Genomic DNA, 13253 nt, shown 5'->3' on the forward strand with positions numbered 1-13253 from the left:
TAGTTTAGTTTTCCTATTGCATGGCTATAACAAAAGCATAAGTAGTTCAAGGACCTTCAAAAAATCCACAGATTCATTCTGTTTTCATAGTTTCTGGGTCTGATAAATGGTGTCATTTTGATGTTTGTTTTTTTGGAATATAAATAGACCGTGAGGCATGCTTTGAAAATAAGCCTAGAAAAAGAGTTCATTTAACCATCAACGGAACTAAGAAAACAGACTCCCTCTAGGCTAATTTGGAAGTGCTCTTTCCAAAAATGCAATGTTTGCCACTGTAAAGTTGCACATTAACCCAATAGAGGCCAAAAACAGAAAATAATAATTTTCAGGAATTTATATCATTGGATAATGGCAGGTTGCTCAAAACACAGTACCTATTGGATATTTTGGGGTGGGAGCTTCCAGAGAAAGTGCTTTTTGCCTCCTAAAACTAGATATTAATCTATTTCAGGCCAAACAGGTGCACCAAGGCAATTTAACACAACTTTAATCAACGGATTTAATCCTGAAATGGAGAGGTGATGAATTAGGAAGTATAGATACCCGCATTGCAAACATCATACCAAAAAAATTTACATTTTGAGTGTTCTGGTCATCATTTGATGGAGCCAATACTTCAAACTTCTGCTGAGGTTCTATGTTATGAATCAGTTACCCGAGACAGCCGGGTCATAACATCCTATCTTCTTCCCACCGATAAACATCAATGTTTTTTCAGGGGGCTCGATTGTCCTTTTCCTGCTTCGTTTAATACTTTCACTAGATGTCCCACTCTTATTTGCATTCAATGAGATATTGAACCTCTGAATGATGATCCCCTTCATGTTGTATGCTGTTCCATAGCCAGATAATGTTTATTCGCCAAAGTCATTATTGTCCCAAACTAGGGTAGCAAATTTATTGAGCACTATTTCATCCGGTATGCTTTCTCCTCTAGCAATCTGTTTCTCAGACAAAGCAGTATCAAATTCCAAGACTGGGACATTCATGGGAACATCCATTCAACAGGCTGATGATTGTAGATGATCCTGAGAGGTGGCAAATAGTCATGCCCCAAGTAAGATGCTTGAGGGTCTGCTTCCTTCCCTTGGAATACAGATGAACTATATACTGTGCAATGAAGTCCAATTTTTGTCCAGTATGTATCCCAAACTCTTTCAAGTTACCTGTCTCCAACTGTCCCCTAATTCCTTCAGTATATGTCCAGTAGCAACTACAATAGTATTTTACTTCTTTTACTATCAGATCTACACCATCAATTCTCAACAACAATTTAAGATGACCCATTTTTTTATGGCTGCTGTTATTAACAGCATTAAAGGTTTCACAATGAACCAGCCATTCCTTTTTTCGTTTTTGTCGAATGGGATTTTTATGACCATGTGATATTTCAGTTTTTCTTTTTAAATAAATTTGCAAAAATTTCTACATTTCTGTTTTTTTCTGTCAAGATGGGGTGCTGAGTGTACATTAATGAGAAATAAAATGAACTTTTTTGATTTTGGCAAATGGCTGCAATGACACAGAGAGTGAAAAATTTCAAGGGGTCTGAATACTTTCCGTACCCACTGTATATACACTGCTCAAAAAAATTAAAGGAACACTTTGAAAATACATCATATTTCAATACGAGGAAAAAACAAACTGGATATTTACATTGCTTTGGACTGGTTAATGTGTTAGGAATGAAAAGATGCCACATTGTTTGATGGGAATGAAAATGATCAACCCCGCCAGGAGGGCTAAATTTAAGACACCCCAAAATCAAAGTGAAAAACTGATGTGGCAGACTGGTCCATCTTGCTGAAATTCCTTGGCAGCAACTCAATATGGTATTCAGTAGTTTGTATGGCCTCCATGTGCTTGTATGCATGACTGACGATGTCGGAACAAGCTCTGAATGAGACGACAGATGGTGTCCTGGGGTATCTCCTCCCAGAACTGGACCAGGGCATCGCTGAGCTCCTGGACAGTCTGAGGAGCAACCTGATGGTGTCGGATGGAACAAAACATAATGTTCCAAAGGTGTTCTATTGGATTCAGGTCAGGTGAGCATGGGGGCCAGCTAATGGTATCAGTTCCTTCATCCTCCAGGAACTGCATGAGTTCTCTTACCACATAAGACTGGGCATTGTTGTGCACCAGAAGGAATCCAGGAACCACTGCACCAATGTAGGGTCTGACAATGGGTCAAAGGATTTCATCCTGATACCTAATGGCAGTCAGAATGCCATTGTCCAGCCTGTAGAGGTCTGTGCGTCCCTCCATGGATATGCCTCCCCACACCATCACTGACCCACCACCAAACCGGTCATACTGAACAATGTTACAGGCAGCATAACGTTCTCCACGGCTTCTCCAGACACTTTCATGCCTGTCACATGCGCTCAGGGTGAACCTGCTCTCATCTGTGAAAAGCACAGGGCGCCAGTGGTGGACTTGCAAATTCCTGTGTTCTATGGCAAATGCCAGCCGAGCTCCACGGTGCCAGTCAGCGAGGACAGCGGGCACTAGAGGACGCTGGGCCCTCAGACCACTCTCATTAAATCTCTTTCTGATTGTTTGATCAGAGACATTCACACCAGTGGTCTGCTGGAGGTCATTTTGTAGAGCTATTGCAGTGCTCATCCTGTTCCTCCTTGCACAAAGGACCAGATACCTGTCCTGCTGATGGGTTGAGGACCTTCTACAGCCCTGTCAAGCTCTCCCAGACTAACTGCCTGTCTCCTGGAATCTCCTCCATGTGCTTGAGAATGTGCTGGGAGACACAGCAAACCTTCTGGCAATGGCACGCATTGATGTGCCATCCTGGAGGAGTTGGACTGTCTGTGGAACCTCTGTAGGGTCCAGGTATCGCCTCATGCTACCAGAAGTGACACTTACCCTAGCCAAATGCAAAACTAGTGAAAAACAGTCAGACAATATTAGGAAGGAAAAAAAATGTCAGTGGACTTCCCCTGTAAACTCATTCCTGTTTTGGGGGTTGTCTCATTGTTACCCCTCTAGTGCATCTGTTGTTAATTTTATGAACACCAAAGCAGCTGAAACTAGTCCCTCAGTTACTTACTTGACCAGATCAGTATCCCACATGTTTCACAGATTTGATGCAATACTTAGATTAAAAAGTGTTCCTTTAATTTTTTTGAGCAGTGTATATATATATATATATATATACACACGTGGACAAAATTGTTGGTACCCCTCAGTTAAAGAAGGAAAAACCCACAATTCTCACTGAAATCACTTGAAACTCACAAAAGTAACAATAAATAAAAATTTATTGAAAATTAAATAATCAAAAACAGCCATTACTTTTGAATTGTTGATTAACATAATTATTTAAAAAAACAAACTAATGAAACAGGCCTGGACAAAAATGATGGTACCTCTATAAAAGATTGAAAACTATTTGACCAGAGTGACATGATTAACTCAGGTGTGTCATTTAATTGACATCACAGGTGTTTCCAAACTCATAATCAGTCAGTCTGCCTATTTAAAGGGAAACAAGTAGTCACCCTGCTGTTTGGTGAAAAGGTGTGTACCACACTGAACATGGACAACAGAAAGCGAAGGAGAGAATTGTCCCAGGACATCCGAAAAAAAATTATAGACAAACATCTTAAAGGTAAAGGCTATAAGACCATCTCTAAACAGCTTGAAGTTCCTGTGACAACAGTGGCTCATATTATTCAGAAGTTCAAGACCCACGGGACAGTAGCCAACCTCCCTGGACGTGGCCGCAAGAGGAAAATTGATGACAAATTGAAGAGACGGATCGTTCGAATTGTATCCAAAGAGCCCAGAGCAACCTCCAAAGAAATTAAAGGTGAACTCCAAGGCCAAGGTACATCAGTGTCAGATCGCACCATTCGTCGTTGTTTGAACCAAAGTGGACTTCATGGGAGACGACCAAGGAGGACACCACTGCTGAAAAAAACTCATAAAAAAGCCAGACTGGAATTTGCAAAAATGCATGTTGACAAGCCACAAAGCTTCTGGGAGAATGTCCTTTGGACAGATGAGACCAAACTGGAGCTTTTTGGTAAGGCACATCAACTCTATGTTCATAGACTCAAAAACCAAGCATACGAAGAAAAGAACACTGTCCCTACGGTGAAACATGGAGGAGGCTCAGTAATGTTTTGGGGCTGCTTTGCTGCATCTGGCACAGGGTGTCTTGAAAGTGTGCAAGGTACGATGAAATCTGAAGACTATCAAGGCATTCTGGAGAGAAATGTGCTGCCTAGTGTCAGAAAGCTTGGTCTCAGTCGCAGGTCATGGGTCTTCCAACAGGACAACGATCCAAAACACACAGCCAAAAACACCCAAGAATGGCTGAGAGAAAAGCGTTGGACTATTCTAAAGTGGCCTTCTATGAGCCCAGATCTGAATCCCATTGAACATATGTGGAAGGAGCTGAAACATGCCATTTGGAGAAGACACCCATCAAACCTGAGACAACTGGAGCTGTTTGCTCATGAGGAGTGGGCCAAAATACCTGTTGACAGCTGCAGAACGCTCATTGACAAATACAGAAATCGTTTAATTGCAGTGATTGCCTCAAAAGGTTGTGCAACAAAATATTAAGTTATGGGTACCATCATTTTTGTCCGGCCCTATTTCATTAGTTTGTTTTTTAAAATAATTATGTTAATCAACAATTCAAAAGTGATGGCTGATTTTGATTATTTAATTTTCAATAAATTTTTATTTATTGTTACTTTTGTGAGTTTCAAGTGATTTCAGTGAGAATTGTGAGTTTTTCCTTCTTTAACTGAGGGGTACCAACAATTTTGTCCACGTGTGTATATATATATATATATATATATATATATATATGGCATGCCGTTTAGGAAATTATATATATAATGAAAGTCGATATATATATAATGAAAGTCGATATATATATATAATGAAACTTGATATATATATAATGAAAATTTATATATATATAATGAAAATTGATATATATATAATGAAAGTTGATATATATATAAATGAAAGTTGATATATATATATATATATATATATATATATATAATGAAAGTTGATATATATATAATGAAAGTCGGAATATAGAATGTTCAGATTTTCATTCCATCTATTCAAAGTTTCATTCCATATATTCAGACTTTTTCCTACTGAGCCCTGGAAGGACATGGCAAACAAAAACAGGAACCTTATTGGACATTTGCTCTTCAGATGAGCTCTTCTGTGATTATCTATCTGTCTTCATGGTTGTCACAGGGAACGGCGACTACGTTTGAGAAAACAGGTAATTTTTAGAGATGTTTTGATTCTGAACACTGAACGTGTTAGCATTAGCTTAGCTACTTAGCTTCGACTACATTTGCATCCCTACATAGCTTAAAGGTTAAACACATGCACCATATGTTGATGATAATGATAATATCTATGTTTATCTTTATAGCTGGTCTTAAGGCTAATTACAAGGCAGAGGTCAGCTGCTGCCTGGACACATCCATGATCACGCCACTGGTGCGACACAATTGTACTGGATTTCAGCTGAAGGCTGCTGTTCTGTCCAAACTGAGACATTTTTATTGTGACATACCCTCCACTGTTGTTAGCTTTTGATTCAATAATTTTTTTGAGATGAGGAAATCACTATTGCATGTTTCTAGCTAAATACCCTACTTTTATGATATATCACTACAGCATGCACTTTTTATATTTTCCATCAATTTCACCCAAAAGTTGAATAACTATTTGTGAGCAGTGTATGTAGACACATAATAGAAGCACATTTCAATAATATGTCTGCTGCAGTAGTGCAGTTTATCTACCTAGATTGGTGTAACAGTAAAAAAACAACAACATATGGTACTGATGTTTCTGACTAAAATCTGCTTGAAAAGCACAACTGCTTATCTGTCAAAATGTGTGTAACAAAAGTGTGCACTGAACACTGAATAAAGTCTCTGTAGATTATAGACAAAATTTGCATCTCTCATCACAAATTTCTGTTTATTCACCCAAAGTACATGAGTAAAATACAAAACAGGTGAAGTACTAAAAAAGATTTATTTTCTAGAAAAGCCAATAGTCAACAATGCAGTTTAATTCTGGGACAGTTGCTCCAGCACCGACACCATGCGTCCCATCAGTGCAACCAAGGTTTTCATTCATCTTCTGGATGTTCTGGAGCATGGCAGAGGTCACGTCTTGGTGTCTTCCGATCTGTTCCAAGAACCGTTCCTCTGACCTCTCCAGATACTGCAGAGGATCCACAGCAGCTTCCTGGTTCCCTTTTCCTGCATAAAAGCACCAAAAAGTACTAGTTGTCAGTAATTATTTTCTATTTTCATAAACACAGTTAACTTAAAGTAAATGTTCTATTTTGTGATTTTAGGATGGGTCAAAAGATAACATACTGATCATGTTGATGTCTGCATAGTCTAATCAGATCTTACTTGATTTGGTCTGTAGAGAGGAGGACGGCGTGGAGGAGCTGCAGGACGGAACCAGTAAGCTGCAGACTAGTGCTCCTGGTAACTGGACCTCATCATCCAACGCTGACAACTAAATAAAATGAACAAGACATGCTGTTGATAGCATCTGTAATACAAATGATTTTATCCATTAACTGATTTATTGCTTTGTCCATACAATGTTAGAAAGTGTTACAAATAATACCTGTAATAATTTCCAACAGTGATAAATGCCTTGTTTTATTTTACAACAAAAAACACCAAAAGCATCTGTGTATAAGAAATCAGTGCATTGGATTTCCACATCTGCAAAGCTAGAAAATCACACATCAGAATTTTACCTTGAAATTATGAAAATAGCTGCAGATTACCAGTACTCTTTACTTCATTGTGTTAACTTGATCATTTGAATCAGTTTTTTAGACTTGTATTACTGATACAAAACATAATCAACACATAAATTAAAATGTGTTCGCAAAGAGGTCACTGGTTCCTCAAGGAAAATTTCAATGATAACCATATAGTTCAGTAATATGATTAATGGGTCATTGTGTAACAGCGTGGGAGGTTCTGAATACAGGTCTTGGACTGAAATATTGCTGCTGCTTTCCTCCGGTTTTATAAGGAGTTGTTTCATAGCTTGTTAGCTTACCAGCGGCGAACTGGCTGGCAAACAATAGTTCAACGCCAACCTCTAATCACTGATCCGGTGTCCGGACCGCGTTAGCTGGCGGAACGTTCATAATACTGATGTGGGACTGTTGTAGCTAGCGTATTCATAGTAGGATAACAGCAGGATGTTGGAGAAATAAAACTTACCATTATCAGGATCGCTGGTCTGCATGGCAGACTCTTAGCGCATCGCATTGCTTGACTGTCTGTGTATTTCAGGCCGATTTCAAAATAAAACTCAATAAAATTCTCGTCCGGGTGAGTGTCCTTCATTGTCGCTTCGCCATACGGACATGTCCCTTCCGGGGCTCGGTAGGAAAAAAAGATTTGATATATATATAATGAAAGTTGATATATATATAATGAAAGTTGATATATATATATATATATATATATATATATATATATATATATATATATATATATATATATATGGTGATATTTTTTCATCACAACAGCAGTCATTGTCATTGTGGACTACAGGAGGTCCAGGAGGACAGACCATGCTCCTCTCCTCATCAAAGGGAAAGTGGTGGAGCATGTTGACGACATCAAGTTCCTGGACTTCCACATCACATCTGATCTGACCTGGTCCCTGAACACAGCTCACCCGGTGAAGAAGGCTCAACAAAGACTCTTCTTCCTTAGGAAGCTGAAACGTGCTGGTCTCTCCCCTCAGCTCCTGGCAAACTTCTACAAGGCCACAATAGAAAGCATCTTGTGTCTTGGTGAACAGTATGGTGCGGGAGCTGCACAGCTCAGGACAGAAAGAACTTATCCTGGGTGGTCAAAACAGCACAGGGGATAATGGGAAGCCCTCTTCCAGTGTATTGAGTCCTGGACTCAATACATGTGGGCCGGGTCCAGAGGAAGGCCCGATGTATCGCTGCGGACCCCGCCCACCCAGGAAATGGACTGTTTGTTCCGCTTCCCTTGGGCAAACGGTACAGGAGCATAAAAACTCTGACCTCCAGACTGAAAAACAGTTTTTATCAAAGAGCTGTCTCATCCATTTCCCCCCTACACACACAACAGACACACTATGTGCAATACAGAACCGAGTCTTGCACTGGACTGCACTTTACATTCACCCTACTGCTCATGTGCACTAACTGTTTACTGTTTACATATTTATATTTTTGAGGATTTAAAAAAAAAAATTATTTGTATATAGTGTGTCATTTTCTAATTTTTTATTTATAGCTGGGAATCACCAATCATAATTTCGCTGTGTGGAAACACTGACAATAAAGATTCTTGATTCTTGATTGATTTTGCTCCTCTCTGCTATTTCAAAATGCTCCTAACCATTCTTCCTGAAATCTATTATTCAGAGGAGAAGTTTGGCACTATAATTATTCATGATCCACACTGTGATGAGAATAATAATGTGAAGCGTACAAAACAGCTTGTGTTTGTCAAGAGAACTGTGTATTTTGAAGAAGCAGTGTCTAATTCCATAATGACACAAAATCATCAAGACGTGAGTAGGGCTCTGATGTTGAATGAATGTATTTCAATATTAGACATTCAGAATTTGAAAATGTATATATTTGTAAGATGTAACTAACAAATGCTTCTGAAATATCACACAAAAATAAAAGCCAAATATGACAAGCCAGTTGAAGATGCAGGGTGAATGAAAGCTTAATTTCGACTAACTAGGAAATTCATTTTGTTGTGTTTTCACTCAGGGCCTGTTAATCATCTATTGGAACCACATCCCAGTCAGAAATAATATTTCTGATGGATTCCTGTGATTAACATCATGCAAATAGGCTTTTCATTCACCTGTTAAAGCTTATTTTTAATTGGAACTCAATGGATAAACAATGAGTCATTATAATGCAGTTTTCTTGCTTGAACAAGGTATTAAATTAATTGTGATTATGAAGTGGTATTATCTCCTCAGGATAATTCACTCACATTATAAAGTTGTAATCTTCCATCTGGCATTTCAAAACTTCCTGAGGGTTTCCATCTCTCATTTCATTGTTTTAAAACAACTTTTAATTCAATTAGATGTTAAATTAAATTTAGCTGCAACAGATCAACTGATTATATTTAGTGTGAATCAGTCTTTGATAGTTTTTCAAACCGGTGCAAAAGTTAGACGCGGTTTGACTAACTGACTGAAAGAGTTTGCTTGTAGTCCCACAACATTAACTACATTGAAATACATGCCTATTTAGATTTTTGGAAAACATTGTGCATTCTCTGCTTTTTAGTTTGTGAATAAATGTTTTTCACCACTCATTCTGATACTATGGCCCCAGGGCTGGCACTGTGTCTTTTCTCTCTGTTGTTTTTCTCTTTGTGTTTTGCTTTGTCAATTTGTTGCTTTTGTTGTGTTCGCTTTGACATTTTGTTATTTTGTGTCTGGTTTTAGTTGTTCGAGTTTCATTTTGTTCTTTTTTGTTGCTTTTGTTGTCAGTCTGTATCTCATTTGTGTGATTTTGTGTCTGTTTTTTTTTGCTGTTTCAAGACTCGTTTTTGTCATTTCAAGTCTCTTTTTAATTGTTTTGCTTGATTTTGTGTTGTTTAGTGTTTCTTTTTCCATCATTCTGTGTCAGTGTTGGTGAGAGACAGGCATTGTGGAAGTTTGCCTGGCGAAGGATAAAGACTACTGTTGAGGTTAATGACTGGTGATTGTGACAAACTGGGATCCACTATGTGTATTAGGAGGTTTGCCAGTCCATCACTCATCAGCTTTGGTTTGAACTTAAATATCTGCTAAGGTTGTCTTAGCAAGAAATTTGGTACAGTTGCTCATTGTTCCCAGAGGATGAATATTTATGACTTTGGTGCTCCACATATTATTATTCTCATGGCCCCATGTGAATAAGAAATTTCTGTGTTTTAGTGAAGTATTTCAACATTTATTGTCAAATTTGAGACAGATATTCAAAGTGCCCTGGTGATAAATCTTGAGTCGTTGGGTGATTCTCTGGTCTCACCTAGCTAATAGTAAATAATAGTCTTGCTGCACCTCGCAATTATTCTGTCGTAAAAGAAAAAATAAATGCTTTGGCTTGATTGTACTTTAATAAACACAACCACAATCATTTTAGGTGAAGCTGAGCAATGTTGACATTGACACATACAACCAGTCTAAATTTTATTGCAGACAAAATACACCACTTCATGACACTATTAGTCCCTGATGGCAGAGGCCTCCTTCAGCATGATAATGAGCTCTGCTACACTGCAAAAAAAATGCTCAAGGGCATGACAAACAGTTCAAGTTGTTGACTTGGCCTCCAAATTCCCCATATCTCAATCTGATCAAGCCTCTGTGGGATGTATCTTTAAAAAAATCACTAAAGGGTTCTTTGAAGTTTCCAAATGTAATGAATGAAAAATCTTATGGCTGCAGTAAGTGTAGGAAGGAGCTCAGTGTAGATGGATGGGTCAAGAAAATATGAACCTTTCATACATGAGTTAGCTGTTTGTTTCCAAATCAAAACCCAAAACCTTCAATTGATTTCCCCCGACACTAAGTCATTATGGTGCTTTAACCTTAACCAAAGGAAGGCACTTTTTGAAGGCCATCTTGTTAATGACGACATCTAAACCAAAAATGAAATGAAATTGTTGCCTAAATGCAGTCTTACAGAACTGCTTGTGTATGTTGGAGCTTGATGAACTTCTGTCTTTTTTTACACAGTTTCCTTGAGTTTCCTGTGGTGAAAGCCTTAATATCACTGCAAATATTAATGGGAGTTTTAAGCTCTCTGTATAATTAACTTGGACCATGTTTCATTTGTTGTGTAGGAATGTAAACAGATTTAAAAGCTCATTACTGAAGCTAAAAGTGAAAGTGGTGGTACATTTGTATTGATTCATTGTGTATCGTCCATTCAGATCATTTATTAGATATTGATGGAAATGTTTTATGCATGGCTGAGAGTCAGGCTAATACTCCCAGTCACAATCTGCCTTCGTCTATGGCCGACACACACAAACAGGAAAAACAATCACACACAGCTTGCTGTTTTCCCAATAGAATTAAACTAGATATTCTTTCTTTGGTTGGGTCGATATGAGCAGGCAGGAGAGCAGAATGATCACTAAGGACCTCACTGGAGCATGGCATTCCATAGCTGGTACATAATAGAGTGTTGCTTTTTTAATATATACATATATATATATATATATATATATATATATATATATATATATATTAACTGAATCAAGAGAGATGATCAACAGTAGCAGTAAATATTGCTGCAATGATGATTGTGCAATGCTGTGGATGCTGGGGTGAAACTTACTTTGAGTTTAACTTTTTAGCAGCTGGCAGGACTTGAGGGATTTTTCATCAGCTGGATATTCCATTTGGGAATGAAACTCTTCAAGCTCACACTTTTATTAAACCTGGAGGGGAGCAGCTCTGTATTTCAGGAGTCACACTGACCAGCGGAGCAGCTGATCTTTGCCCATTGGGTCAATATGTGCAGTCACAAAGGCACAGCTTGACCATTTCTGTGTTGCAGAATCACCCCACAACAACAAAGCACAAAGATCTTAAACTTAATTCCTAATCCACCTTAACATAAACATACATTGTGAGTTTAGCATGAGCAGACTTTTATTCATTATCACACACTAAACACAACTGTATTGCTTCCCGTGCACAAGCGAATGTTTTCTCGGGAGGATGATCTTTGCAAGAGTGAAAATAGAACCTCTAATGAGCTTTTGACTGGATCTCTGTGAATTGGTAATTGATTGAAAATACAACTGATAATTGCTTTAGGATTCAATTCCCAGCTGAAACTGAACAGCGAGTTGATGTTTAGAAGAAGAGAGCAGCAGCAGTAAATGATGTCCACCTGCATGACTATGTTCTGATTAGAATTCATTTTTATTTCAATGAAACATGCATTTTGTTGCTTGTATTTCATATACATAATGTTATATTATTTTTTCTGGATGATCACAAGCTTTCTTTTTTTGTTCTGGGTTGTCAAGTGTATTCTTTCGGGAAATTGCAGTTTTACATTTGAAAAGAGAAACATTTATTATAAAAGCATAATTAATCGACTTTACATCCTCCTAGGAAATGCTTTTTGTTGTAAGTTTAGCCCTGATGTTTCCTTTTTAAAAAAAAAAAACACAATCTTGGATCACTAGATGAGTTACAACTATTCTGTCTGTTACACCGGTTTTGAAAGTGTTTTTCGTGATCGCCGTTGTATCTTAGTTCACCAGCTTGACAACTAGACTAAGAAAATCTTGAGTTGTCAAGCCACAATATTCCCCCATCATTCCTCACTGATTTTCTGTAATTATGTACCCTCTCCGAGTATCATTACCTCCTTTTATCTGATGTTTGTTTTCACCAGCACCCCCTGTGGAGTTTCCCAAAACAAAACGGATTCATGCGGTGTTTGAAAATTCATAGCGGAGACTGCAGTAAAAGCCCACCACTGGGTGCTCGCTTTAACTTTCATGTTTTCATGTTGATTTGACAAATTTCTCTGCACATTTTTTGCTTAAATTTCCACTTGTGGGAATTGTCTCGATGCATTTACTCCTATTTTAATTGGTTTGCGAATGCATTGCGGCACATGGCTCTCAAGCTAATGTTTAACCAACCTGGCAAGATAACACTTAAACAAAATTTTACAGCCACCCGACTGAGATGGGAGAAAGCAGTGTTTTGTGAAATAAAATCCACAAAAAACATGCAACGTGGAGTGAGAATGGGGAGTTTTCCAGCTCTCTTTGTTCTTAACTCATGTTTCCTGGTCTGTTGATATTCTCAATTTCTTGCTTTTAACTGGGATAGACTGACACATCTTATCTTAAATGAATAACCTGCTCTGAGGCAGAGAGTTAATTCAGAACCTGTCAAAACAAACCAGTCAGATCACCCCAAATGCAGGCACAAGATGAAGAGATCAGCCAAATTGTTTTGCCTATCCATATGTGTCACCATGTAAGGATGATAATAGCACCATTTTAATTGCATAAACATTAGTTAGTTTCAAAATGATTTCTGAAAGTGTTTACATTTCAGCTGAGAATAATATGAGGAGTCTTTGGGAAAACAACTGGAATTAAAAACTAAATCCTCTGTTGTCCTGTGTTAGAAAAGTTATCCACAGACTGTTAAATATT

The 13253-nt window shown here is 38.1% G+C and overlaps 1 long non-coding RNA gene across 1 annotated transcript; it reads right to left on the reverse strand.

Moving 5' to 3' along the window:
* Nucleotides 1-5972: 5972 nt before the first annotated feature.
* On the reverse strand, nt 5973-7320 carry LOC127533624 (uncharacterized). The gene is made up of 3 exons (XR_007941391.1): nt 7275-7320; nt 6438-6546; nt 5973-6278 (listed from the first exon to the last, which is right to left on the reverse strand). It is a non-coding gene; the product is annotated as an uncharacterized LOC127533624 (long non-coding RNA).
* Nucleotides 7321-13253: the final 5933 nt, after the last annotated feature.

The sequence above is a fragment of the Acanthochromis polyacanthus genome, chromosome 1 (genome assembly GCF_021347895.1).
Source record: "Acanthochromis polyacanthus isolate Apoly-LR-REF ecotype Palm Island chromosome 1, KAUST_Apoly_ChrSc, whole genome shotgun sequence".
In the NCBI taxonomy this organism is placed as follows: domain Eukaryota; kingdom Metazoa; phylum Chordata; class Actinopteri; family Pomacentridae; genus Acanthochromis; species Acanthochromis polyacanthus.